The sequence below is a fragment of the Hydractinia symbiolongicarpus genome, chromosome 4 (assembly GCF_029227915.1).
Source record: "Hydractinia symbiolongicarpus strain clone_291-10 chromosome 4, HSymV2.1, whole genome shotgun sequence".
NCBI classification, from domain to species: domain Eukaryota; kingdom Metazoa; phylum Cnidaria; class Hydrozoa; order Anthoathecata; family Hydractiniidae; genus Hydractinia; species Hydractinia symbiolongicarpus.
In genome coordinates this window covers 7,538,242-7,565,545 of record NC_079878.1, presented here as the reverse complement: position 1 = coordinate 7,565,545, position 27,304 = coordinate 7,538,242, and the positions used below count along the sequence as shown (strand labels likewise).

At 37.4% G+C, this 27,304-nt stretch overlaps 30 non-coding genes across 30 annotated transcripts; all 30 read right to left on the bottom strand.

The window, feature by feature from the left end:
- Positions 1-611: 611 nt before the first annotated feature.
- On the bottom strand, positions 612-695 carry Trnal-cag (transfer RNA leucine (anticodon CAG)). Its single transcript has one exon. It is a non-coding gene; the product is annotated as a tRNA-Leu (tRNA).
- Positions 696-2,025: 1,330 nt separating this feature from the next.
- Positions 2,026-2,109, bottom strand: Trnal-cag (transfer RNA leucine (anticodon CAG)). The gene has a single exon. It is a non-coding gene; the product is annotated as a tRNA-Leu (tRNA).
- Positions 2,110-2,379: 270 nt separating this feature from the next.
- On the bottom strand, positions 2,380-2,463 carry Trnal-cag (transfer RNA leucine (anticodon CAG)). Its single transcript has one exon. It is a non-coding gene; the product is annotated as a tRNA-Leu (tRNA).
- A 270-nt stretch (positions 2,464-2,733) lies between these two features.
- Positions 2,734-2,817, bottom strand: Trnal-uag (transfer RNA leucine (anticodon UAG)). The gene has a single exon. It is a non-coding gene; the product is annotated as a tRNA-Leu (tRNA).
- Positions 2,818-4,854: 2,037 nt separating this feature from the next.
- On the bottom strand, positions 4,855-4,938 carry Trnal-cag (transfer RNA leucine (anticodon CAG)). Its single transcript has one exon. It is a non-coding gene; the product is annotated as a tRNA-Leu (tRNA).
- A 270-nt stretch (positions 4,939-5,208) lies between these two features.
- On the bottom strand, positions 5,209-5,292 carry Trnal-cag (transfer RNA leucine (anticodon CAG)). The gene has a single exon. It is a non-coding gene; the product is annotated as a tRNA-Leu (tRNA).
- Positions 5,293-5,560: 268 nt separating this feature from the next.
- On the bottom strand, positions 5,561-5,644 carry Trnal-cag (transfer RNA leucine (anticodon CAG)). The gene has a single exon. It is a non-coding gene; the product is annotated as a tRNA-Leu (tRNA).
- A 618-nt stretch (positions 5,645-6,262) lies between these two features.
- Trnal-cag (transfer RNA leucine (anticodon CAG)) lies at positions 6,263-6,346 on the bottom strand. Its single transcript has one exon. It is a non-coding gene; the product is annotated as a tRNA-Leu (tRNA).
- A 977-nt stretch (positions 6,347-7,323) lies between these two features.
- Positions 7,324-7,407, bottom strand: Trnal-cag (transfer RNA leucine (anticodon CAG)). Its single transcript has one exon. It is a non-coding gene; the product is annotated as a tRNA-Leu (tRNA).
- A 1,330-nt stretch (positions 7,408-8,737) lies between these two features.
- Trnal-cag (transfer RNA leucine (anticodon CAG)) lies at positions 8,738-8,821 on the bottom strand. Its single transcript has one exon. It is a non-coding gene; the product is annotated as a tRNA-Leu (tRNA).
- A 270-nt stretch (positions 8,822-9,091) lies between these two features.
- Trnal-cag (transfer RNA leucine (anticodon CAG)) lies at positions 9,092-9,175 on the bottom strand. Its single transcript has one exon. It is a non-coding gene; the product is annotated as a tRNA-Leu (tRNA).
- Positions 9,176-9,445: 270 nt separating this feature from the next.
- Trnal-uag (transfer RNA leucine (anticodon UAG)) lies at positions 9,446-9,529 on the bottom strand. Its single transcript has one exon. It is a non-coding gene; the product is annotated as a tRNA-Leu (tRNA).
- Positions 9,530-11,566: 2,037 nt separating this feature from the next.
- Positions 11,567-11,650, bottom strand: Trnal-cag (transfer RNA leucine (anticodon CAG)). Its single transcript has one exon. It is a non-coding gene; the product is annotated as a tRNA-Leu (tRNA).
- Positions 11,651-11,920: 270 nt separating this feature from the next.
- Positions 11,921-12,004, bottom strand: Trnal-cag (transfer RNA leucine (anticodon CAG)). The gene has a single exon. It is a non-coding gene; the product is annotated as a tRNA-Leu (tRNA).
- Positions 12,005-12,272: 268 nt separating this feature from the next.
- On the bottom strand, positions 12,273-12,356 carry Trnal-cag (transfer RNA leucine (anticodon CAG)). Its single transcript has one exon. It is a non-coding gene; the product is annotated as a tRNA-Leu (tRNA).
- A 618-nt stretch (positions 12,357-12,974) lies between these two features.
- On the bottom strand, positions 12,975-13,058 carry Trnal-cag (transfer RNA leucine (anticodon CAG)). The gene has a single exon. It is a non-coding gene; the product is annotated as a tRNA-Leu (tRNA).
- Positions 13,059-13,682: 624 nt separating this feature from the next.
- On the bottom strand, positions 13,683-13,766 carry Trnal-cag (transfer RNA leucine (anticodon CAG)). Its single transcript has one exon. It is a non-coding gene; the product is annotated as a tRNA-Leu (tRNA).
- A 502-nt stretch (positions 13,767-14,268) lies between these two features.
- Trnal-cag (transfer RNA leucine (anticodon CAG)) lies at positions 14,269-14,352 on the bottom strand. The gene has a single exon. It is a non-coding gene; the product is annotated as a tRNA-Leu (tRNA).
- Positions 14,353-14,621: 269 nt separating this feature from the next.
- Positions 14,622-14,705, bottom strand: Trnal-cag (transfer RNA leucine (anticodon CAG)). Its single transcript has one exon. It is a non-coding gene; the product is annotated as a tRNA-Leu (tRNA).
- Positions 14,706-15,322: 617 nt separating this feature from the next.
- Positions 15,323-15,406, bottom strand: Trnal-cag (transfer RNA leucine (anticodon CAG)). Its single transcript has one exon. It is a non-coding gene; the product is annotated as a tRNA-Leu (tRNA).
- Positions 15,407-15,675: 269 nt separating this feature from the next.
- Trnal-cag (transfer RNA leucine (anticodon CAG)) lies at positions 15,676-15,759 on the bottom strand. The gene has a single exon. It is a non-coding gene; the product is annotated as a tRNA-Leu (tRNA).
- Positions 15,760-16,383: 624 nt separating this feature from the next.
- On the bottom strand, positions 16,384-16,467 carry Trnal-cag (transfer RNA leucine (anticodon CAG)). The gene has a single exon. It is a non-coding gene; the product is annotated as a tRNA-Leu (tRNA).
- A 624-nt stretch (positions 16,468-17,091) lies between these two features.
- Positions 17,092-17,175, bottom strand: Trnal-cag (transfer RNA leucine (anticodon CAG)). The gene has a single exon. It is a non-coding gene; the product is annotated as a tRNA-Leu (tRNA).
- A 502-nt stretch (positions 17,176-17,677) lies between these two features.
- Positions 17,678-17,761, bottom strand: Trnal-cag (transfer RNA leucine (anticodon CAG)). The gene has a single exon. It is a non-coding gene; the product is annotated as a tRNA-Leu (tRNA).
- A 270-nt stretch (positions 17,762-18,031) lies between these two features.
- On the bottom strand, positions 18,032-18,115 carry Trnal-cag (transfer RNA leucine (anticodon CAG)). The gene has a single exon. It is a non-coding gene; the product is annotated as a tRNA-Leu (tRNA).
- Positions 18,116-18,732: 617 nt separating this feature from the next.
- On the bottom strand, positions 18,733-18,816 carry Trnal-cag (transfer RNA leucine (anticodon CAG)). Its single transcript has one exon. It is a non-coding gene; the product is annotated as a tRNA-Leu (tRNA).
- Positions 18,817-19,441: 625 nt separating this feature from the next.
- Trnal-cag (transfer RNA leucine (anticodon CAG)) lies at positions 19,442-19,525 on the bottom strand. The gene has a single exon. It is a non-coding gene; the product is annotated as a tRNA-Leu (tRNA).
- A 270-nt stretch (positions 19,526-19,795) lies between these two features.
- On the bottom strand, positions 19,796-19,879 carry Trnal-cag (transfer RNA leucine (anticodon CAG)). The gene has a single exon. It is a non-coding gene; the product is annotated as a tRNA-Leu (tRNA).
- A 624-nt stretch (positions 19,880-20,503) lies between these two features.
- Trnal-cag (transfer RNA leucine (anticodon CAG)) lies at positions 20,504-20,587 on the bottom strand. The gene has a single exon. It is a non-coding gene; the product is annotated as a tRNA-Leu (tRNA).
- Positions 20,588-21,212: 625 nt separating this feature from the next.
- Positions 21,213-21,296, bottom strand: Trnal-cag (transfer RNA leucine (anticodon CAG)). Its single transcript has one exon. It is a non-coding gene; the product is annotated as a tRNA-Leu (tRNA).
- Between the last annotated feature and the right edge of the window lie 6,008 nt (positions 21,297-27,304).

Sequence of the window (27,304 nt, the reverse complement as noted above, 5' to 3'; positions counted from 1 at the left end):
CATTTCGAATGTCAAGTACATAAGTGATATTGATTCTGGATTAATAGAAGGAATAAAAAGTACATCTCACAGTAAAACTTTTACCCTTGGTCTTGAGTTTCGGTTGAACCTAAAAAATGACCGTACTTCTACATTAGCGACCAGTACCGATGAACAACAATCAAGAATATGCTAGGGAGTTTTTTCATAATGAAAACGTAGAGTTGTAACTTCTTTTTAACGACTTTTAGAGAGCATCTTCCTTAACCTTCAAGTTTATGTCAAAACTGGGATTCGAACCCACGCCTACAAATGTAGATGGCGACCTGAACGCAGCGCCTTACACCGCTCAGCCATCCTGACTTCATTTTACGCCAATTCGAATGTCAAGTATATAAGTGATATTGATTCTGGATTAATAGCAGGAATAAAAAATATATCTCACAGTAAAACTTTAACCCTTGGTCTTGGCTTTCGTTTGAACCTAAAAAGAGGCCGTGTTTCTACATTAACGACCTGTACGGCTTAACAAACATAAAGGATATTATAGGAAGGTTTCTCATAAAGAACACTTACTGTTGCAATTTCATTTTGCACATTTTAAAGCGCATCCTTCTTAATCACCAATTACCTGTCAGAAGTAGGATTCGAACCCACGCCTACAAATGTAGATTGCAACCTGAACGCAGCGCCTTAGACCGCTCAGCCATCCTGACTGCATTTTACGCCAATTCGAATGTCAAGTATTTAAGTGATATTGATTCTGGATTAATAGCAGGAATAAAAAATATATCTCACAGTAAAACTTTAAACCTTGGTCTTGACTTTCGTGTGAACCTAAAATAGGAACGCAATTCTACATTAGCAACCTGTACTGATGAACAACAATCAATCATATGCTAGGGAGTTTTTTTATAAGGAAAACTTAGAGTTGTAACTTCTTTTTAACGACTTTAGGAGAACATCTTCCTTAATCTTCAAGTTTATGTCAGAAGTTGGATTCGAACCCACGCCTACGAATGTAGACTGCGACCTGAACGCAGCGCCATAGACCACTCGTCCATCCTGACTGTCTTTTACGCCACTTCGAATTTCAAGTATGTAAGCGATATTGATTCTGGATTAATAGAAGGAATAACAACTATATTTCAAGGTAAAACACTAGTCCTTGGTCTTTACATTCGTTTGAACCTAAAAAGAGGCTGTGTTTCTACATTAGCGACCTGTACGATTGAACAACAATCAAGCATATGCTAGGGAGTTTTGTGATAAAAAAACGTAGAGTTGTAACTTCTTTTTAACAACTTTTAGAGAGCATCTTCTTTAATCTACAAGTTTATGTTAGAAGTTGGATTCGAAAACACGCCTGCGAATGTGGACTGCGACTTGAACGCAGCGCCTTAGACCACTCGGCCATCCTGACTGACTCTTACGCCAATTTGAATTTCAAGTATGTAAGTGATATTGATTTTGGATTAATAAAAAGAAAAACAACCATATTTCAAGGTAAAACACTAGTCCTTGGTCTTTACATTCGTTTGAACCTAAAAAGAGGCCGTGATTCTACATTAACGACCTGTACAGTTAAACAACCATAAAGGATACTATAGGAAGGTTTCTTATAAAGAACACTTACTGTTGCAATTTCATTTTGCACATTTCAAAGAGCATCCTTCTCAATCACCTATTACATGTCAGAAGTGGGATTCGAACACACGCCTACGAATGTAGACTGCGACCTGAACGCAGTGCCATAGACCACTCGACCATCCTGAGAGTCTTCTATGCCATTTCGAATGTCAAGTACATAAGTGATATTAATTTTGGATTATTAGAAGGAATAAAAAGTACATCTCACAGTTAAACTTTAACCCTTGGTCTTGACTTTCGGTTGAACTTAACGAAGGACCGTATTTCTACATTAGCGACCTGTACCGATGATTAACAATCAAGAATATGCTAGGGAGTTTTTTTATAAAGAAAACCTAGTGTTGCAACTTCATTTTAACAACTTTTAGAGAGCATCTTCCTTATTCTTAAAGTTTATGTCAGAAGTGGGATTCGAACCCACGCCTACGAATGTAGTCTGCGACCTGAACGCAGTGCCATAGACCACTCGACCATCCTGAGAGTCTTTTATGCCATTTCGAATGTCAAGTACATAAGTGATATTGATTTTGGATTAATAGAAGGAATAAAAAGTACATCTCACAGTTAAACTTTAACTCTTGGTCTTGACTTTCGGTTGAACTTAACGAAGGACCGTATTTCTACATAAGCGACCTGTACCGATGATTAACAATCAAGAATATGCTAGGGAGTTTTTTTATAAAGAAAACCTAGTGTTGCAACTTCATTTTAACAACTTTTAGAGAGCATCTTCCTTATTCTTAAAGTTTATGTCAGAAGTGGGATTCGAACCCACGCCTACGAATGTAGTCTGCGACCTGAACGCAGCGCCTTTGACCACTCGGCCATCCTGACTGTCTTTTACGCCACTTTGAATTTCAAGTATGTAAGTGATATTGATTCTGGATTAATAGAAGGAATATCAACTATATTTCAAGGTAAAAGACTAGTCCTTGGCCTTTACATTCGTTTGAACCTAAAAAGAGGATGTGTTTCTACATTAGCGACCTGTACGATTGAACAACAATCAAGCATATGCTAGGGAGTTTTTGTATAAAGCAAACGTAGAGTTGCAATTTCATTTTAACAACTTTTAGAGAGCATCTTCCTTATTCTTAAAGTTTATGTCAGAAGTGGGTTTCGAACCCACGCCTACGAATGTAGTCTGCGACCTAAACGCAGCGCCTTTGACCACTCGGCCATCCTGACTGTCTTTTACGCCACTTTAAAGTTCAAGTATGTAAGTGATATTGATTCTGGATTAATAGAAGGAATAACAACTATATTTCAAAGTAAAACACTAGTCCTTGGCCTTTACATTCGTTTCAACCTAAAGAGAGGATGTGTTTCTACATTAGCGACCTGTACGATTGAACAACAATCAAGCATATGCTAGGGAGTTTTTGTATAAAGCCAACGTAGAGTTGCAATTTCATTTTAACGACTTTTAGAGAGCATTTTTCTTAATCTTCAAGTTTATGTCAGAAGTGTGATTCGAACCCAAGCCCACGAATGTACACTGCGTCCTGAACGCAGTGCCCTAGACCACTCGAACATCCTGAGAGCCTTCTATGCCATTTGGAATGTAAAGTATATAAGTGATATTGATTCTAGATTAATAGAAGGAAAAAAAAGTATAACTCACAGTAAAACTTTAACCCTTAGTGTTGACTTTCGTGTGAACCTAAAATAGGAACGCAATTCTACATTAGCAACCTGTACTGATGAACAACAATCAATCATATGCTAGGGAGTTTTTTTATAAGGAAAACTTAGAGTTGTAACTTCTTTTTAACGACTTTAGGAGAGCATCTTCCTTAATCTTCAAGTTTATGTCAGAAGTTGGATTCGAACCCACGCCTACGAATGTAGACTGCGACCTGAACGCAGCGCCATAAACCACTCGTCCATCCTGACTGTCTTTTACGCCACTTTGAATTTCAAGTATGTAAGTGATATTGATTTTGGATTAATAAAAAGAGAAACAACCATATTTCAAGGTAAAACACTAGTCCTTGGTCTTTACATTCGTTTGAACCTAAAAAGAGGCCGTGATTCTACATTAACGACCTGTACAGTTAAACAACCATAAAGGATACTATAGGAAGGTTTCTCATAAAGAACACTTACTGTTGCAATTTCATTTCGCACATTTCAAAGAGCATCCTTCTTAATCACCTATTACATGTCAGAAGTGGGATTCGAACACACGCCTACGAATGTAGACTGCGACCTGAACGCAGTGCCATAGACCACTCGACCATCCTGAGAGTCTTCTATGCCATTTCGAATGTCAAGTACATAAGTGATATTGATTTTGGATTAATAGAAGGAATAAAAAGTACATCTCACAGTTAAACTTTAACCCTTGGTCTTGACTTTCGGTTGAACTTAACGAAGGACCGTATTTCTACATTAGCGACCTGTACCGATGATTAACAACCAAGAATATGCTAGGGAGTTTTTTGATAAAAAAACGTAGAGTTGTAACTTCTTTTTAACAACTTTTAGAGAGCATCTTCCTTAATCTTCAAGTTTATGTCAGAAGTTGGATTCGAACCCACGCCTACGAATGTATACTGCGACCTGAACGCAGCGCCATAGACCACTCGGCCATCCTGAGAGTCTGCTATGCCATTTCAAATGTCAAGAACATAAGTGATATTGATTCCGGATTAATAGAAGCAATAACAACTAGATTTCACGGTACAAATTTAAGCCTTGGTCTTGACTTTCGGTTGAACCTAAAATAGGACCGCATTTCTACATTAGCAACCTGTACCGATTAACAACAATCAAGCATATGCTAGGGAGTTTTTTTTATAAAGAAAACGTAGAGTTGTAACTTCTTTTTAACGACTTTTAGAGAGCATCTTCCTTAATCTTCAAGTTTATGTCAGATGTGGGATTTGTACCCACTCCTACAAATGTAGATTGCGACCTGAACGCAGCGCCTTAGACCACTCAGCCATCCTGACTGTCTATTACGCCAACTCGAATGTCAAGTATATAAGTGATATTGATTCTTGGTTAATAGCAGGAATAAAAAATATATCTCACAGTAAAATTTAACCCTTGGTCTTGACTTTCGTGTGAACCTAAAATAGGACCGTATTTCTACATTAACGACCTGTACAGTCGAACAACCATAAAGGATACTATAGGAAGGTTTCTCATAAAGAACACTTACTGTTTCAATTTCATTTCTCACATTTTAAAGAGCATCCTTCTTAATCACCAATTACATGTCAGAAGTGGGATTCAAACCCACGCCTACAAATGTAGATTGCAACCTGAACGCAACGCCTTAGACTGCTCGGCCATCCTGACTGCATTTTACGCCAATTCGAATGTCAAGTATATAAGTGATATTGATTCTGGATTAATAGCAGGAATAAAAAATATATCTCACAGTAAAACTTTAACCCTTGGTCTTGACTTTCGTGTGAACCTAAAATAGGACCGTATTTCTACATTAGCGAAATGTACCGATGAACAACAATCAAGCATTTGCTAGGGAGTTTTTTTATAAAGAAAACCTAGAGTTGCAACTTCATTTTAACGACTTTTAGAGAGCATCTTCCTTATTCTTCAAGTTTATGTCAGAAGTGGGATTCGAACCCAAGCCTACGAATGTAGACTGCGACCTGAACGCAGCGCCTTAGACCACTCGGCCATCCTGACTGTCTTTTGCGCCACTTTGAATTTTAAGTATTTAAGTGATATTGATTCTGGATTAATATAAAGAATAACAACTATATTTCAAGGTAAAACACTAGTCCCTGGTCTTTATATTCGTTTGAACCTAATAATAGACTGTGTTTCTACATTAGCGACCTGTACGGTTGAACAACAATCAAGAATATGCTAGGGAAGTTCTTTAGAAAGAAAACGTACAGGTGAAATTTCTTTTTAAATTTTTTGAGAGCATCTTCATTAACCTTCAAATTTATGTCGGAAGTGGGATTCGAACCCACGTCTGCGAAAGTAGACTGCGAACTGAACGCGGCGCCTTAGACCACTCGGCCATCCTGACTGTCTTTTACTCCACTTTGAGTTTCAAGTATGTAAGTGATATTGATTCTGGAGTAATAGACGAAATAACAACTATATTTCGAGGTAAAAGACTAGTCCTTGGTCTTTACATTCGTTTGAACCTAAAAAGAGGCTGTGTTTCTACATTAGCGACTTGTACGATTTAAAATCAATCAAGCATATGCTAGGTAGTTTTTGTATAAAGCCAACGTAGAGTTGCAATTTAACGACTTTTATAGAGCATCTTCTTTAATATTCAAACTTATGTCAGAAGTGGGATTCGAACACACGCCTACGAATGTAGACTGCGACCTGAACGCAGTGCCATAGGCCACTCGACCATCCTCAGAGTCTTCTATTCCATTTCGAATGTCAAGTACATAAGTGATATTGATTCTGGATTAATAGAAGGAATAAAAAGTACATATCACAGTAAAACTTTAACCCTTGGTCTTGACTTTCGGTTGAACTTAACAAAGGACCGTATTTCTACATTAGCGACCTGTACCGATGATTAACAATCAAGAATATGCTAGGGAGTTTTTTGATAAAGAAAACGTAGAGTTGTAACTTCCTTTTAACGACATTTAGAGAGCATCTTCTTTAATCTACAAGTTTATGTCAGAAGTGGGAACCGAACCCACGCCTACAAATGTAGACTGCGACCTGAACGCAGCGCCTTAGACCACTCGGCCATCCTGACTGTCTTTTACGCCACTTTGAATTTCAAGTATGTAAGTGGATTTGATTCTGGATTAATAGAAGGAATAACAACTATATTTCAAGGTAAAACACTAGTCCTTGGTCCTTACATTCGTTTGAAGCAAAAAAGAGGCTGTGTTTCTACATTAGCGAACTGTACGATTAAAAATCAATCAAGCATATGCTAGGTAGTTTTTGTATAAAGCCAACGTAGAGTCGCAATTTCTTTTTAACGACTTTTTTAGAGCATCTTTCTTAATCTTCAAACTTATGTCAGAAGTGGGATTTGAACCCACGCCTACAAATGTAGACTTCAAACTGAACGCAGTGCCACAGACCACTCGACCATCCTGAGAGTCTTCTATGCCATTTCGAATGTCAAGTACATAAGTGATATTGATTCTGGATTAATAGAAGGAATAAAAAGTACATCTCACAGTAAAACTTTTACCCTTGGTCTTGAGTTTCGGTTGAACCTAAAAAATGACCGTACTTCTACATTAGCGACCAGTACCGATGAACAACAATCAAGAATATGCTAGGGAGTTTTTTCATAATGAAAACGTAGAGTTGTAACTTCTTTTTAACGACTTTTAGAGAGCATCTTCCTTAACCTTCAAGTTTATGTCAAAACTGGGATTCGAACCCACGCCTACAAATGTAGATGGCGACCTGAACGCAGCGCCTTACACCGCTCAGCCATCCTGACTTCATTTTACGCCAATTCGAATGTCAAGTATATAAGTGATATTGATTCTGGATTAATAGCAGGAATAAAAAATATATCTCACAGTAAAACTTTAACCCTTGGTCTTGGCTTTCGTTTGAACCTAAAAAGAGGCCGTGTTTCTACATTAACGACCTGTACGGCTTAACAAACATAAAGGATATTATAGGAAGGTTTCTCATAAAGAACACTTACTGTTGCAATTTCATTTTGCACATTTTAAAGCGCATCCTTCTTAATCACCAATTACCTGTCAGAAGTAGGATTCGAACCCACGCCTACAAATGTAGATTGCAACCTGAACGCAGCGCCTTAGACCGCTCAGCCATCCTGACTGCATTTTACGCCAATTCGAATGTCAAGTATTTAAGTGATATTGATTCTGGATTAATAGCAGGAATAAAAAATATATCTCACAGTAAAACTTTAAACCTTGGTCTTGACTTTCGTGTGAACCTAAAATAGGAACGCAATTCTACATTAGCAACCTGTACTGATGAACAACAATCAATCATATGCTAGGGAGTTTTTTTATAAGGAAAACTTAGAGTTGTAACTTCTTTTTAACGACTTTAGGAGAACATCTTCCTTAATCTTCAAGTTTATGTCAGAAGTTGGATTCGAACCCACGCCTACGAATGTAGACTGCGACCTGAACGCAGCGCCATAGACCACTCGTCCATCCTGACTGTCTTTTACGCCACTTCGAATTTCAAGTATGTAAGCGATATTGATTCTGGATTAATAGAAGGAATAACAACTATATTTCAAGGTAAAACACTAGTCCTTGGTCTTTACATTCGTTTGAACCTAAAAAGAGGCTGTGTTTCTACATTAGCGACCTGTACGATTGAACAACAATCAAGCATATGCTAGGGAGTTTTGTGATAAAAAAACGTAGAGTTGTAACTTCTTTTTAACAACTTTTAGAGAGCATCTTCTTTAATCTACAAGTTTATGTTAGAAGTTGGATTCGAAAACACGCCTGCGAATGTGGACTGCGACTTGAACGCAGCGCCTTAGACCACTCGGCCATCCTGACTGACTCTTACGCCAATTTGAATTTCAAGTATGTAAGTGATATTGATTTTGGATTAATAAAAAGAAAAACAACCATATTTCAAGGTAAAACACTAGTCCTTGGTCTTTACATTCGTTTGAACCTAAAAAGAGGCCGTGATTCTACATTAACGACCTGTACAGTTAAACAACCATAAAGGATACTATAGGAAGGTTTCTTATAAAGAACACTTACTGTTGCAATTTCATTTTGCACATTTCAAAGAGCATCCTTCTCAATCACCTATTACATGTCAGAAGTGGGATTCGAACACACGCCTACGAATGTAGACTGCGACCTGAACGCAGTGCCATAGACCACTCGACCATCCTGAGAGTCTTCTATGCCATTTCGAATGTCAAGTACATAAGTGATATTAATTTTGGATTATTAGAAGGAATAAAAAGTACATCTCACAGTTAAACTTTAACCCTTGGTCTTGACTTTCGGTTGAACTTAACGAAGGACCGTATTTCTACATTAGCGACCTGTACCGATGATTAACAATCAAGAATATGCTAGGGAGTTTTTTTATAAAGAAAACCTAGTGTTGCAACTTCATTTTAACAACTTTTAGAGAGCATCTTCCTTATTCTTAAAGTTTATGTCAGAAGTGGGATTCGAACCCACGCCTACGAATGTAGTCTGCGACCTGAACGCAGTGCCATAGACCACTCGACCATCCTGAGAGTCTTTTATGCCATTTCGAATGTCAAGTACATAAGTGATATTGATTTTGGATTAATAGAAGGAATAAAAAGTACATCTCACAGTTAAACTTTAACTCTTGGTCTTGACTTTCGGTTGAACTTAACGAAGGACCGTATTTCTACATAAGCGACCTGTACCGATGATTAACAATCAAGAATATGCTAGGGAGTTTTTTTATAAAGAAAACCTAGTGTTGCAACTTCATTTTAACAACTTTTAGAGAGCATCTTCCTTATTCTTAAAGTTTATGTCAGAAGTGGGATTCGAACCCACGCCTACGAATGTAGTCTGCGACCTGAACGCAGCGCCTTTGACCACTCGGCCATCCTGACTGTCTTTTACGCCACTTTGAATTTCAAGTATGTAAGTGATATTGATTCTGGATTAATAGAAGGAATATCAACTATATTTCAAGGTAAAAGACTAGTCCTTGGCCTTTACATTCGTTTGAACCTAAAAAGAGGATGTGTTTCTACATTAGCGACCTGTACGATTGAACAACAATCAAGCATATGCTAGGGAGTTTTTGTATAAAGCAAACGTAGAGTTGCAATTTCATTTTAACAACTTTTAGAGAGCATCTTCCTTATTCTTAAAGTTTATGTCAGAAGTGGGTTTCGAACCCACGCCTACGAATGTAGTCTGCGACCTAAACGCAGCGCCTTTGACCACTCGGCCATCCTGACTGTCTTTTACGCCACTTTAAAGTTCAAGTATGTAAGTGATATTGATTCTGGATTAATAGAAGGAATAACAACTATATTTCAAAGTAAAACACTAGTCCTTGGCCTTTACATTCGTTTCAACCTAAAGAGAGGATGTGTTTCTACATTAGCGACCTGTACGATTGAACAACAATCAAGCATATGCTAGGGAGTTTTTGTATAAAGCCAACGTAGAGTTGCAATTTCATTTTAACGACTTTTAGAGAGCATTTTTCTTAATCTTCAAGTTTATGTCAGAAGTGTGATTCGAACCCAAGCCCACGAATGTACACTGCGTCCTGAACGCAGTGCCCTAGACCACTCGAACATCCTGAGAGCCTTCTATGCCATTTGGAATGTAAAGTATATAAGTGATATTGATTCTAGATTAATAGAAGGAAAAAAAAGTATAACTCACAGTAAAACTTTAACCCTTAGTGTTGACTTTCGTGTGAACCTAAAATAGGAACGCAATTCTACATTAGCAACCTGTACTGATGAACAACAATCAATCATATGCTAGGGAGTTTTTTTATAAGGAAAACTTAGAGTTGTAACTTCTTTTTAACGACTTTAGGAGAGCATCTTCCTTAATCTTCAAGTTTATGTCAGAAGTTGGATTCGAACCCACGCCTACGAATGTAGACTGCGACCTGAACGCAGCGCCATAAACCACTCGTCCATCCTGACTGTCTTTTACGCCACTTTGAATTTCAAGTATGTAAGTGATATTGATTTTGGATTAATAAAAAGAGAAACAACCATATTTCAAGGTAAAACACTAGTCCTTGGTCTTTACATTCGTTTGAACCTAAAAAGAGGCCGTGATTCTACATTAACGACCTGTACAGTTAAACAACCATAAAGGATACTATAGGAAGGTTTCTCATAAAGAACACTTACTGTTGCAATTTCATTTCGCACATTTCAAAGAGCATCCTTCTTAATCACCTATTACATGTCAGAAGTGGGATTCGAACACACGCCTACGAATGTAGACTGCGACCTGAACGCAGTGCCATAGACCACTCGACCATCCTGAGAGTCTTCTATGCCATTTCGAATGTCAAGTACATAAGTGATATTGATTTTGGATTAATAGAAGGAATAAAAAGTACATCTCACAGTTAAACTTTAACCCTTGGTCTTGACTTTCGGTTGAACTTAACGAAGGACCGTATTTCTACATTAGCGACCTGTACCGATGATTAACAACCAAGAATATGCTAGGGAGTTTTTTGATAAAAAAACGTAGAGTTGTAACTTCTTTTTAACAACTTTTAGAGAGCATCTTCCTTAATCTTCAAGTTTATGTCAGAAGTTGGATTCGAACCCACGCCTACGAATGTATACTGCGACCTGAACGCAGCGCCATAGACCACTCGGCCATCCTGAGAGTCTGCTATGCCATTTCAAATGTCAAGAACATAAGTGATATTGATTCCGGATTAATAGAAGCAATAACAACTAGATTTCACGGTACAAATTTAAGCCTTGGTCTTGACTTTCGGTTGAACCTAAAATAGGACCGCATTTCTACATTAGCAACCTGTACCGATTAACAACAATCAAGCATATGCTAGGGAGTTTTTTTTATAAAGAAAACGTAGAGTTGTAACTTCTTTTTAACGACTTTTAGAGAGCATCTTCCTTAATCTTCAAGTTTATGTCAGATGTGGGATTTGTACCCACTCCTACAAATGTAGATTGCGACCTGAACGCAGCGCCTTAGACCACTCAGCCATCCTGACTGTCTATTACGCCAACTCGAATGTCAAGTATATAAGTGATATTGATTCTTGGTTAATAGCAGGAATAAAAAATATATCTCACAGTAAAATTTAACCCTTGGTCTTGACTTTCGTGTGAACCTAAAATAGGACCGTATTTCTACATTAACGACCTGTACAGTCGAACAACCATAAAGGATACTATAGGAAGGTTTCTCATAAAGAACACTTACTGTTTCAATTTCATTTCTCACATTTTAAAGAGCATCCTTCTTAATCACCAATTACATGTCAGAAGTGGGATTCAAACCCACGCCTACAAATGTAGATTGCAACCTGAACGCAACGCCTTAGACTGCTCGGCCATCCTGACTGCATTTTACGCCAATTCGAATGTCAAGTATATAAGTGATATTGATTCTGGATTAATAGCAGGAATAAAAAATATATCTCACAGTAAAACTTTAACCCTTGGTCTTGACTTTCGTGTGAACCTAAAATAGGACCGTATTTCTACATTAGCGAAATGTACCGATGAACAACAATCAAGCATTTGCTAGGGAGTTTTTTTATAAAGAAAACCTAGAGTTGCAACTTCATTTTAACGACTTTTAGAGAGCATCTTCCTTATTCTTCAAGTTTATGTCAGAAGTGGGATTCGAACCCAAGCCTACGAATGTAGACTGCGACCTGAACGCAGCGCCTTAGACCACTCGGCCATCCTGACTGTCTTTTGCGCCACTTTGAATTTTAAGTATTTAAGTGATATTGATTCTGGATTAATATAAAGAATAACAACTATATTTCAAGGTAAAACACTAGTCCCTGGTCTTTATATTCGTTTGAACCTAATAATAGACTGTGTTTCTACATTAGCGACCTGTACGGTTGAACAACAATCAAGAATATGCTAGGGAAGTTCTTTAGAAAGAAAACGTACAGGTGAAATTTCTTTTTAAATTTTTTGAGAGCATCTTCATTAACCTTCAAATTTATGTCGGAAGTGGGATTCGAACCCACGTCTGCGAAAGTAGACTGCGAACTGAACGCGGCGCCTTAGACCACTCGGCCATCCTGACTGTCTTTTACTCCACTTTGAGTTTCAAGTATGTAAGTGATATTGATTCTGGAGTAATAGACGAAATAACAACTATATTTCGAGGTAAAAGACTAGTCCTTGGTCTTTACATTCGTTTGAACCTAAAAAGAGGCTGTGTTTCTACATTAGCGACTTGTACGATTTAAAATCAATCAAGCATATGCTAGGTAGTTTTTGTATAAAGCCAACGTAGAGTTGCAATTTAACGACTTTTATAGAGCATCTTCTTTAATATTCAAACTTATGTCAGAAGTGGGATTCGAACACACGCCTACGAATGTAGACTGCGACCTGAACGCAGTGCCATAGGCCACTCGACCATCCTCAGAGTCTTCTATTCCATTTCGAATGTCAAGTACATAAGTGATATTGATTCTGGATTAATAGAAGGAATAAAAAGTACATATCACAGTAAAACTTTAACCCTTGGTCTTGACTTTCGGTTGAACTTAACAAAGGACCGTATTTCTACATTAGCGACCTGTACCGATGATTAACAATCAAGAATATGCTAGGGAGTTTTTTGATAAAGAAAACGTAGAGTTGTAACTTCCTTTTAACGACATTTAGAGAGCATCTTCTTTAATCTACAAGTTTATGTCAGAAGTGGGAACCGAACCCACGCCTACAAATGTAGACTGCGACCTGAACGCAGCGCCTTAGACCACTCGGCCATCCTGACTGTCTTTTACGCCACTTTGAATTTCAAGTATGTAAGTGGATTTGATTCTGGATTAATAGAAGGAATAACAACTATATTTCAAGGTAAAACACTAGTCCTTGGTCCTTACATTCGTTTGAAGCAAAAAAGAGGCTGTGTTTCTACATTAGCGAACTGTACGATTAAAAATCAATCAAGCATATGCTAGGTAGTTTTTGTATAAAGCCAACGTAGAGTCGCAATTTCTTTTTAACGACTTTTTTAGAGCATCTTCTTTAATCTTCAAACTTATGTCAGAAGTGGGATTCGAACACACGCCTACGAATGTAGACTGCGACTTATACGCAGTGCCATAGACCACTCGACCATCCTGAGAGTCTTCTATGCCATTTCGAATGTCAAGTACATAAGTGATATTGATTCTGGATTAATAGAAGGAATAAAAAGTACATCTCACAGTAAAACTTTAACCCTTGGTCTTGACTTTCATTTGAACTTAACAAAGGACCGTATTTCTACATTAGCGACCTGTACCGATGATTACCAATCAAGAATATGCTAGGGAGTTTTTTGATAAAGAAAACGTAGAGTTGTAACTTCTTTTTAACGACATTTAGAGAGCATCTTCTTTAATCTACAAGTTTATGTCAGAAGTGGGAACCGAACCCACGCCTACGAATGTAGACTGCGACCTGAACGCAGCACCTTAGACCACTCGGCCATCCTGACTGTCTTTTACGCCACTTTGAATATCAAGTATGTAAGTGGATTTGATTCTGGATTAATAGAAGGAATAACAACTATATTTCAAGGTAAAACACTAGGCCTTGGTCTTTACATTTGTTTGAACCTAAAAAGAGGCTGTGTTTCTACATTAGCGACCTGTACGATAGAACAACAATACGACACGAATGTAGACTGCGACCTGAACGCAGTGCCATAGACCACTCGACCATCCTGAGAGTCTTCTATGCCATTTCGAATGTCAAGTACATAAGGGATATTGATTCTGGATTAATAGCAGGAATAAAAAATATATCTCACAGTAAAACTTTAACCCTTCGTCTTGACTTTCGTGTGAACCTAAAATAAGACCGTATTTCTACATTAGCGACCTGTACGGTTGAACAACCATAAAGGATACTATAGGAAGGTTTCTTATAAAGAACACTTACTGTTGCAATTTCATTTTGCACATTTCAAAGAGCATCCTTCTTAATCACCAATTACATGTCAGAAGTGGGATTCGAACCCACGCCTACAAATGTAGATTGCAACCTGAACGCAGCGCCTTACACTGCTCAGCCATCCTGACTGCATTTTACGCCAATTCGAATGTCAAGTTATAAGTGATATTGATTCTGGATTAATAGCAGGAATAAAAAATATATCTCACAGTAAAACTTTAACCCTTCGTCTTGACTTTCGTGTGAACCTAAAATAAGACCGTATTTCTACATTAGCGAACTGTACCGATGAACAACAATCAAGCATATGCTAGGGAGTTTTTTTATAAAGCCAACGTAGAGTTGCAATTTCTTTTCAACGACTTTTAGAGAGCATCTTCCTTAATCTTTAAGTTTATGTGAGAAGTGGGATTCAAACCCACGCCTACGAATGTAGACTGCGACCTGAACGCAGCGCCTTTGACCACTCGGCCATCCTGACTGTCTGTTACGCCACTTTGAATTTCAAGTATGTAAGTGATATTGATTCTGGATTAATAGAAGGAATAAAAAGTATATTTCACGGTACAAATTTAAGCCTTGGTTTTGACTTTCGGTTGAACCTAAAAAAGGACCGCATTTCTACATTAACAACCTGTACCGATGAACAACAATCAAGCATATGCTAGGGAGTTTTTTTATAAAGAAAACGTAGAGTTGTAACTTCTTTTTAACGACTTTTAGAGAGCATCTTCCTTAATCTTCAAGTTTATGTCAGAAGTTGGATTCGAACCCACGCCTACGAATGTAGGCTGCGACCTGAACGCAGCGCCATAGACCACTCGGCCATCCTGAGAGTCTGCTTTCAAATGTCAAGTACATAAGTTATATTGATTCTGGATTAATAGAAGGAATAAAAAGTACATCTCACAGTAAAACTTTAACTCTTGGTGTTGACTTTCGGTTGAACCTAAAAAAGGACCGTATTTCTACATTAGCAACCTGTACCGATCAGCAACAATCAAGCATATGCTAGGGAGTTTTTGTATAAAGCCAACGTAGAGTTGCAATTTCTTTTCAACGACTTTTAGAGAGCATCTTCCTTAATTTTCAAGTTTATGTCAGAAGTGGGATTCGAACCCACGCCTACGAATGTAGACTGCGACCTGAACGCAGCGCCTTAGACCACTCGGCCATCCTGACTGTCTTTTACGCCACTTTGAATTTCAAGTATGTAAGTGATATTGATTCTGGATTAATAGAAGAAATAACAACTATATTTCAAAGTAAAACACTAGTCCTTGGTCCTTACATTCGTTTGAACCTAAAAAGAGGCTGTGTTTCTACATTAGAGACCTGTACGATTGAACAACAATCAGCATATGCTAGGGAGTTTTTTCATAAAGAAAGCGTAGAGTTGCAGCTTCTTTTTAACGACTTTTAGAGAGCATCTTCCTCAATCTTCAAGTTTATGTCAGAAGTGGGATTCGAACCCGCGCCTACGAATGTAGACTGCGACCTGAACGCAGCGCCTTAGACCACTCGGCCATCCTGACTGTCTTTTACGCCACTTTGAATTTCAAGTATGTAAGCGATATTAATTCTGGATTAATAGAAGGAATAACAACTATATTTCAAGGTAAAACACTAGTCCTTGGTCTTTACATTCGTTTGAACCTAAAAAGAGGCTGTGTTTCTACATTAGCGACTTGTACGATTTAAAATCAATCAAGCATATGCTAGGTAGTTTTTGTATAAAGCCAACGTAGAGTTGCAATTTCTTTTTAACGACTTTTATAGAGCATCTTCTTTAATATTCAAACTTATGTCAGAAGTGGGATTCGAACACACGCCTACGAATGTAGACTGCGACCTGAACGCAGTGCCATAGGCCACTCGACCATCCTCAGAGTCTTCTATTTCATTTCGAATGTCAAGTACATAAGTGATATTGATTCTGGATTAATAGAAGGAATAAAAAGTACATATCACAGTAAAACTTTAACCCTTGGTCTTGACTTTCGGTTGAACTTAACAAAGGACCGTATTTCTACATTAGCAACCTGTACCGATGATTAACAATCAAGAATATGCTAGGAAGTTTTTTGATAAAGAAAACGTAGAGTTGTAACTTCCTTTTAACGACATTTAGAGAGCATCTTCTTTAATCTACAAGTTTATGTCAGAAGTGGGAACCGAACCCACGCCTACAAATGTAGACTGCGACCTGAACGCAGCGCCTTAGACCACTCGGCCATCCTGACTGTCTTTTACGCCACTTTGAATTTCAAGTATGGAAGTCGATTTGATTCTGGATTAATAGAAGGAATAACAACTATATTTCAAGGTAAAACACTAGTCCTTGGTCCTTACATTCGTTTGAAGCAAAAAAGAGGCTGTGTTTCTACATTAGCGAACTGTACGATTAAAAATCAATCAAGCATATGCTAGGTAGTTTTTGTATAAAGCCAACGTAGAGTCGCAATTTCTTTTTAACGACTTTTATAGAGCATCTTCTTTATTCTTCAAACTTATGTCAGAAGTGGGATTCGAACACACGCCTACGAATGTAGACTGCGACCTGAACGCAGTGCCATAGACCACTCGACCATCCTGAGAGTCTTCTATGCCATTTCGAATGTCAAGTACATAAGTGATATTGATTCTGGATTAATAGAAGGAATAAAAAGTACATCTCACAGTAAAACTTTAACCCTTGGTCTTGACTTTCATTTGAACTTAACAAAGGACCGTATTTCTACATTAGCGACCTGTACCGATGATTAACAATCAAGAATATGCTAGGGAGTTTTTTGATAAAGAAAACGTAGAGTTGTAACTTCTTTTTAACGACATTTAGAGAGCATCTTCTTTAATCTACAAGTTTATGTCAGAAGTGGGAACCGAACCCACGCCTACGAATGTAGACTGCGACCTGAACGCAGCGCCTTAGACCACTCGGTCATCCTGACTGTCTTTTACGCCACTTTGAATATCAAGTATGTAAGTGGATTTGATTCTGGATTAATAGAAGGAATAACAACTATATTTCAAGGTAAAACACTAGGCCTTGGTCTTTACATTTGTTTGAACCTAAAAAGTGGCTGTGTTTCTACATTAGCGACCTGTACGATTGAACAACAATACGACACGAATGTAGACTGCGACCTGAACGCAGTGCCATAGACCACTCGACCATCCTGAGAGTCTTCTATGCCATTTCGAATGTCAAGTACATAAGTGATATTGATTCTGGATTAATAGCAGGAATAAAAAATATATCTCACAGTAAAACTTTAACCCTTCGTCTTGACTTTCGTCTGAACCTAAAATAAGACCGTATTTCTACATTAGCGACCTGTACGGTTGAACAACCATAAAGGATACTATAGGAAGGTTTCTTATAAAGAACACTTACTGTTGCAATTTCATTTTGCACATTTCAAAGAGCATCCTTCTTAATCACCAATTACATGTCAGAAGTGGGATTCGAACCCACGCCTACAAATGTAGATTGCGACCTGAACGCAGCGCCTTACACTGCTCAGCCATCCTGACTGCATTTTACGCCAATTCGAATGTCAAGTATATAAGTGATATTGATTCTGGATTAATAGCAGGAATAAAAAATATATCTCACAGTAAAACTTTAACCCTTCGTCTTGACTTTCGTGTGAACCTAAAATAAGACCGTATTTCTACATTAGCGAACTGTACCGATGAACAACAATCAAGCATATGCTAGGGAGTTTTTTTATAAAGCCAACGTAGAGTTGCAATTTCTTTTCAACGACTTTTAGAGAGCATCTTCCTTAATCTTTAAGTTTATGTCAGAAGTGGGATTCAAACCCACGCCTACGAATGTAGACTGCGACCTGAACGCAGCGCCTTTGACCACTCGGCCATCCTGACTGTCTTTTACGCCACTTTGAATTTCAAGTATGTAACTGATATTGATTCTGGATTAATAGAAGGAATAAAAAGTATATTTCACGGTACAAATTTAAGCCTTGGTCTTGACTTTCGGTTGAACCTAAAAAAGGACCGCATTTCTACATTAGCAACCTGTACCGATGAACAACAATCAAGCATATGCTAGGGAGTTTTTTTATAAAGAAAACGTAGAGTTGTAACTTCTTTTTAACGACTTTTAGAGAGCATCTTCCTTAATCTTCAAGTTTATGTCAGAAGTTGGATCCGAACCTACGCCTACGAATGTAGACTGCGACCTGAACGCAGCGCCATAGACCACTCGGCCATCCTGACAGTCTGCTTTCAAATGTCAAGTACATAAGTTATATTGATTCTGGATTAATAGAAGGAATAAAAAGTACATCTCACAGTAAAACTTTAACTCTTGGTGTTGACTTTCGGTTGAACCTAAAAAAGGACCGTATTTCTACATTAGCAACCTGTACCGATGAGCAACAATCAAGCATATGCTAGGGAGTTTTTGTATAAAGCCAACGTAGAGTTGCAATTTCTTTTTAACGACTTTTAGAGAGCATCTTCCTTAATTTTCAAGTTTATGTCAGAAGTGGGATTCGAACCCACGCCTACGAATGTAGACTGCAACCTGAACGCAGCGCCTTAGACCACTCGGCCATCCTGACTGTCTTTTACGCCACTTTGAATTTCAAGTATGTAGGTGATATTGATTCTGGATTAATAGAAGAAATAACAACTATATTTCAAAGTAAAACACTAGTCCTTGGTCTTTACATTCGTTTGAACCTAAAAAGAGGCTGTGTTTCTACATTAGCGACCTGTACGATTGAACAACAATCAAGCATATGCTAGGGAGTTTTTTTATAAAGTCAACGTAGAGTTGCAATTTCTTTTTTCACGACTTTTAGAGAGCATCTTCCTTAATCTTCAAGTTTATGTCAGAAGTTGGATTCGAACCCACGCCTACGAATGTAGACTGCGACCTGAACGCAGAACCATAGACCACTCGGCCATCCTGAGAGTCTGCTATGCCATTTCAAATGTCAAGAAAATAAGTGATATTGATTTCGGATTAATAGAAGCAATAACAAGTATATTTCACGGTACAAATTTAAGCCTTGGTCTTGACTTTCGGTTGAACCTAAAAAAGGACCGCATTTCTACATTAGCAACTTGTACCGATGAACAACAATCAAGCATATGCTAGGGAGTTTTTTTATGAAGAAAACGTAGAGTTGTAACTTCTTTTTAACGACTTTTACAGAGCATCTTCCTTAATCTTCAAGTTTATGTCAGAAGTGGGATTCGAACCCACGCCTACGAATGTAGACTGCGACCTGAACGCAGCGCCATAGACCACTCGGCCATCCTGAGAGTCTTCTATGCCATTTCGAATGTCAAGTACATAAGTGATATTGATTCTGGATTAATAGAAGGAATAAAAAGTACATATCACTGTAAAACTTTAACCCTTGGTGTTGACTTTCGGTAGAACCTAAAAAAGGACCGTATTTCTACATTAGCAACCTGTACCGATGAACAACAATCAAGCATATGCTAGGGAGTTTTTTTATAAAGAAAAGGTAGAGTTGCAATTTCTTTTTAACGACTTTTAAAGAGCATCTTCCTTAATTTTCAAGTTTATGTCAGAAGTGGGATTCGAACCCACGCCTACGAATGTAGACTGCGACCTGAACGCAGCACCTTAGACCACTCGGCCATCCTGACTGTCTTTTACGCCACTTTGAATTTCAAGTATGTAAGTGATATTGATTCTGGATTAATAGAAGAAATAACAACTATATTTCAAGGTAAAACACTAGTCCTTGGTCTTTACATTCGTTTGAACCTAAAAAGAGGCTGTGTTTCTACATTAGCGACCTGTACAATTGAACAACAATCAAGCATATGCTATGGAGTTTTTGTATAAAGCCAACGTAGAGTTGCAATTTCATTTTAACGACTTTTAGAGAGCATTTTCCTTAATCTTCAAGTTTATGTCAGAAGTGTGATTCGAACCCAAGCCCACGAATGTACACTGCGACCTGAACGCAGTCCCATAGACCACTCGAACATCCTGAGAGTGTTCTATGCCATTTGGAATGTCAAGTATATAAGTGATATTGATTCTGGATTAATAGAAGGAAAAAAAAGTATAACTCACAGCAAAACTTTAACCCTTGGTGTTGACTTTCGTGTGAACCCAAAATAGGACTGTATTTTTACATTAGTGACCTGTACGGTTGAACAACAATCAAGAAAATGCTAGGGAGGGTCTTTGGAAAGAAAACGTACAGTTGAAATTGCTTTTTAAAGACTTTTAGAGAGCATCTTCCTTAATCTTCAAAGTTATGTCAGAAGTGGGATTCGAATCCACGCCTACGGATGTAGACTGCGACCTGAACGCAGCGCCTTAGACCACTCGGCCATTCTGACTCCCTTTTAGGCCACTTAGAAATTCAAGTATGTAAGTAATATTGATTCTGGAATAATAGAAGGAATAACAGCTACATTTCATGGTAAAGCATTAATCCTCGGTCTTGACTTTCGTTAGAACATAAAAATGGACCGTGCTTCTACATTAAAGACCTGTACGGTTGAACAACAATCAAGCATATGCTAGGGAGTTTTTTTATAAAGAAAACGTAGAGTTGCAACTTCCTTTTAACGACTTTTAGAGAACATCTTCCTTAATCTTCAAGTTTTTGTCAGAAGTGGGATTCGAACCCACGCCTACGAGTGTAGACTGAGACCTGACCGCAGCGCCTTAAACAACTCGGCCATCCTGATCATATTTTCCGCCTTATTGCATGTCAAGAATGTAACTAATATTGATTCTGGATTAATAGAAGGAATAACAACTATATTTAATGGTAGAGCAATAAACCTTGGTCTTGACTTTCGTTTGAACATAAAAAAGGACCGTGTTTCTACATGAAAGACCTGTACGGTTGAACAACAATCAAGCATATGCTAGGAAGATTTTTTATAAAAAAAACGTAGAGATGCAAATTCTTTTATAACGAATTTTAGAGAACATCTTCCTTAATCTTTAAGTTTATGTCAGAAGTAGGATTCGAACCCACGCCTACGAATGTAGTCTGCGACCTGAACGCAGAGCCTTAGACCACTCGGGCATCCTGACTGTCTTTTACGCCACTTTTAATTTCAAGTATGAAAGTGATACTGATTCTGGATTAATAGAGGGAATAACAATTATCTTTCAAGGTAAAACACTAATCCTTGGTCTTGGCTTTCGTTTGAACATAAAAAAGAGTGTATTTCTAAAATAACGGCCTGTATGAGGAACGGCCATAAATTACATGCCAGGGAGGTTTTTTATAAAGAAAACGTACAGTTGCAATTTCTTTTTAACGACTTTTAGAGAGCAAATTCCTTAATCTTCAAAGTTCTGTCAGAAGTGGGATTCGAAACCACGTCTACGAATGTAGACTGCGACCTGGACACAGCGCCTTGGACAACTCGGCCATCCTGACTAACTTTTCCGCCATATTGCATATCAAATATGTAAGTAATATTGATTCTGGAATAATTGAAGCAATAACAACTATATTTCATGGAAAAGCATTAATCCTTGGTCTTGACTTTCGTTTGAACATGAAAAAGGACCGTGTTTCTACATTAAAGACCTGTACGGTTGAACAACAATCAAGCATGTGCTAGGGAGTTTTTTTATAAAGAAAACGTACAGTTGCAATTTCTTTTTAACGACTTTTAGAGAGCAAATTCCTTAATCTTCAAAGTTATGTCAGAAATGAGATTCGAACCTACGCCTACCAATGTAGACTGCGACCTGAACGCAGTGCTATAGACCACTCGACCATCCTGAGAGTCTTCAATGCAATTTCTATTGTCAAGTACATAAGTGATATTGATTCTGGATTAATAGAAGGAATAGAAAGTATATCTCACAGTAAAACTTTAACCCTTGGTCTTGACTTTCGGTTGAACCTAAAAAACGACCGTATTTCTACATTAGCGACCTGTACGAGTGAACAACAATCAAGCATATTATAGGGAGTTTTTCTATCAATAAAATGTAGACTTGCAACTTCTTTTAAACGACATTTAGAGAGCATCTTCCTTAATCTTCAAGCTTATTTCAGATTTGGGATTCGAACCCACGCCTACGAATTTAGACTGCGACCTGAACGCAGTGCTATAGACCACTCGACCATCCTGAGAGTCTTCAATGCCATTTCGAATGTCAAGTACATAAGTGATATTGATTCTGGATTAATAGAAGGAATAGAAAGTATATCTCACAGTAAAACTTTAACCCTTGGTCTTGACTTTCGGTTGAACCTAAAAAACGACCGTATTTCTACATTAGCGACCTGTACGAGTGAACAACAATCAAGCATATTATAGGGAGTTTTTCTATAAATAAAATGTAGACTTGCAACTTCTTTTAAACGACATTTAGAGAGCATCTTCCTTAATCTTCAAGCTTATTTCAGATTTGGGATTCGAACCCACGCCTACGAATTTAGACTGCGACCTGAACGCAGTGCCATAGACCACTCGACCATCCTGAGAGTCTTCAATGCCATTTCGAATGTCAAGTATATAATTGATATTGATTCTGGATTAATAGAAGGAATAGAAAGTATATCTCACAGTAAAACTTTAACCCTTGGTCTTGACTTTCGTGTGAACCTAAAATAGGGCCGTATTTTAACATTAGCGACCTGTACGGTTGAACAGCAATCAAGAATAGATAGATAGATAGATAGATAGATAGATAGATAGATAGATAGATAGATAGATAGATAGATAGATAGATAGATAGATAGATAGATAGATAGATAGATAGATAGATAGATAGATAGATAGATAGATAGATAGATAGATAGATAGATAGATAGATAGATAGATAGATAGATAGATAGATAGATAGATAGATAGATAGATAGATAGATAGATAGATAGATAGATAGATAGATAGATAGATAGATAGATAGATAGATAGATAGATAGATAGATAGATAGATAGATAGATAGATAGATAGATAGATAGATAGATAGATAGATAGATAGATAGATAGATAGATAGATAGATAGATAGATAGATAGATAGATAGATAGATAGATAGATAGATAGATAGATAGATAGATAGATAGATAGATAGATAGATAGATAGATAGATAGATAGATAGATAGATAGATAGATAGATAGATAGATAGATAGATAGATAGATAGATAGATAGATAGATAGATAGATAGATAGATAGATAGATAGATAGATAGATAGATAGATAGATAGATAGATAGATAGATAGATAGATAGATAGATAGATAGATAGATAGATAGATAGATAGATAGATAGATAGATAGATAGATAGATAGATAGATAGATAGATAGATAGATAGATAGATAGATAGATAGATAGATAGATAGATAGATAGATAGATAGATAGATAGATAGATAGATAGATAGATAGATAGATAGATAGATAGATAGATAGATAGATAGATAGATAGATAGATAGATAGATAGATAGATAGATAGATAGATAGATAGATAGATAGATAGATAGATAGATAGATAGATAGATAGATAGATAGATAGATAGATAGATAGATAGATAGATAGATAGATAGATAGATAGATAGATAGATAGATAGATAGATAGATAGATAGATAGATAGATAGATAGATAGATAGATAGATAGATAGATAGATAGATAGATAGATAGATAGATAGATAGATAGATAGATAGATAGATAGATAGATAGATAGATAGATAGATAGATAGATAGATAGATAGATAGATAGATAGATAGATAGATAGATAGATAGATAGATAGATAGATAGATAGATAGATAGATAGATAGATAGATAGATAGATAGATAGATAGATAGATAGATAGATAGATAGATAGATAGATAGATAGATAGATAGATAGATAGATAGATAGATAGATAGATAGATAGATAGATAGATAGATAGATAGATAGATAGATAGATAGATAGATGTGCATATTCTACATGGCTAGCCTCACAAATATCGAGGGATATACCCTGTCTATTATTTCCAGGAGGGGCCATGGCGTAGATGGAGAGTCCTAGAGTATTTAATGCTCATTTTGAGCTACGCAGACCCAATTAGAGCCCGCGCTCAACCAGACAACTCCCGGCAACATCCAACGGCCCACACAGTGTGCCATCTTCCCAATTTCCCTCACATGGCTTGGGTTAACCCGGGGCTATGGTAACATTCACTCGCACATGTTGAATCGCTGTCAAGAGGAATCGAAACGTGGTCTCCCGCACAGAGTACGAGAGCTATAACCACTAATCTACGGCGCCACAAGTATGCTAGGGAGGTTCTTTAGAAAGAAAACGCACAGGTGAAATTTCTTTTTAAAGACTTTTAGAGAGCATCTTCCTTAACTTTCAAATTTATGTCAGAAGTGGGATTCGAAACCAGGCCTACGAATGTAGACTGCCACCTGAACGCGGCGACTTAGAAAACTCGGCCAACCTTGGCTGTCTTTTACGCCACTTTGAATTTCAAGTATGTAAGTGATATTGATTCTGGATTAATAGAAGGAATAACAATTATATTTCAAGGTAAAACACTAATCCTTGGTCTTGGCTCTCGTTTGAACCTAAAAAAACACTGTGTTTCTACGTTAACGACCTGTACGATTGAACAACAATCAAGCATATGCTAGCGAGTTTTTTTATAAAGAAAACGTAGAGTTGTAACTTCTTTTTAACGACTTTTAGAGAGCATCTTCCTTAATTTTCAGGTTTATGTCAGAAATGAGATTCGAACCTACGCCTACGAATGTAAACTGCTACCTGAACGCAGCGCCTTAGACCACTCTGCCATCCTGACTGTCTTTCACGCCACTTTGAATTTCAAGTATGTAAGTGATATTGCTACTGCATTAATTGAGGGAATAACAATTATATTTCAAGGTAAAACACTAATCCGTGGCCTTGGCTCTCGTTTGAACATAAACGAAGACTGTATTTCTAAAATAACGACCTGTACGAGGAACAGCCATAAATTATATGCCATGGAGTTTTTTTATAAAGAAAAGGTAGAGTTGCAACTTCTTTTTAACGACTCTTAGAGGGCATCTTCCTTAATCTTCATGTTGATGACAGAAGTGGGATTCGAACCCACGCCTACGAATGCAGACTGCCACTTGGACGCGGCGCCTTAGACCACTCCGCCATCCTGATTGTCTCTAACGCCACTTTAAATTTCAAGTATGTAAGTGATATTGATTCTGGATTAATAGAAGGAATAACAACTATATTTCAAGGTAAAGCACTAGTCCTTTGTCTTTACATTCGTTTGAACCTAAAAAGAGGGTATGTTTCAACATTAACGACCTCTACGGTTGAACAACCATAAAGGATATTATAAGAAAGTTTCTCATAAAGAACACATACTGTTGCAATTTCATTTTCCACATTATAAAGAGCAGCCTTCTTAATCACCAATTACATGTCAGAAGTGGGATTCCAGCCCGCGCCTACGAATGTAAACTGCGACCTGTGCGCAGCGCCTTAGAACACTCGGCCATCCTGACTGTATTTTACGCCTCTTTGAATTTCAAGTATGTAAGTGATATTGCTTCTGGATTAATAGAGGGAATAACAATTCTATTTCAAGGTAAAACACTAATCCTTGGTCTTGGCTCTCGTTTGAACATAAAAGAAGACTGTATTTCTAAAATAACGACCTGTACGAGGAACAGCCATAAATTATATGCCATGGAGGTCTTTTATAAAGAAAATGCACAGTTGAAATTTTTTTTTAACAAATTTTAGAGAACAAATTCCTTAATCTTCAAGGTTATGTCAGAAGTAGAATTCGAATCCACGCCTACGAATGTAGACTGTGACCTGAACGCAGCGCTTTAGACGATTCGGCCATCCTGATTATCTTTTCCGCCATATTGCATGTCAAGTATGTAAGTAATATTGATTCTGGATTAATAGAAGGAAAAACAACTATATTTCATGGTAAAACAATAATCCTTGTTCTTGTCTTTTGTTTGAACCTAAAAAACGACCGTATTTCAACATCAGGGACCTGTACGATTGAACAACAATCAAGCATATGCTAGGAAGTCTCTTTATAAAAAAAACGTACAGTTGCAACTTCTTTTTAACGACTTTCAGAGAGCATCTTCCTTAATCTTCAACTTTGTGTCAGAGTTGGGATTCGAACCCACGGCTACGAATGTAGACTGCACCTGAGCACAGCGCCTTAGACCACTCGGCCATCCTGACTGTCTTTTATGTCAATTCGAATGTCAAGTAGATAAGTGATATTGATTCTGGATTAATGAAAGGATTAACAACTGTACTTGAAGGTAAAACACTAGTCTTTGGTCTTTACATTCGTTTGAACCTAAAAAGAGGCTGTGTTTCTACATTAACGACCTGTACGGTTGAACAACCATAAAGGATATTATAGGGAGGCTTCTCATAAAGAACACTTATTGTTGCAATTTCGTTTTCAACATTTTAAAGAACATCCTTCTTAATCACCAATTACATATCAGAAGTGGGATTCCAACCCACGCCTACGAATGTAAACTGCAACCCGAACGCAGCGCTTTAGACCACTCGGACATCCTGACTGTATTTTACGCAACTTTGAATTTCAAGTATGTAAGTGATATTGATTCTGGATTAGTAGAAGGAATAACAACTATATTTCAAGGTAAAACACTAGTCCTTGGTCTTTACATTTGTTTGAACCTAAAAAAACGCTGTGTTTCTACGTTAACGACCTGTACGGTTGAACAACCATAAAGGATATTATAGGAAGGTTTCTTATAAAGAACACTTACTGTTGCAATTTCATTTTCCACATTATAAAGAGCAGCCTTCTTAATCACCAATTACATGTCAGAAGTGGGATTCCAGCCCACGCCTACGAATGTAGACTGCCACCTGAACGCGGCGAATTAGAAAACTCGGCCAACCTTGGCTGTCTTTTACGCCACTTTGAATTTCAAGTATGTAAGTGATATTGATTCTGGATTAATAGAAGGAATAACAATTATATTTCAAGGTAAAACACTAATCCTTGGTCTTGGCTCTCGTTTGAACCTAAAAAAAGACTGTGTTTCTACGTTAACGACCTGTA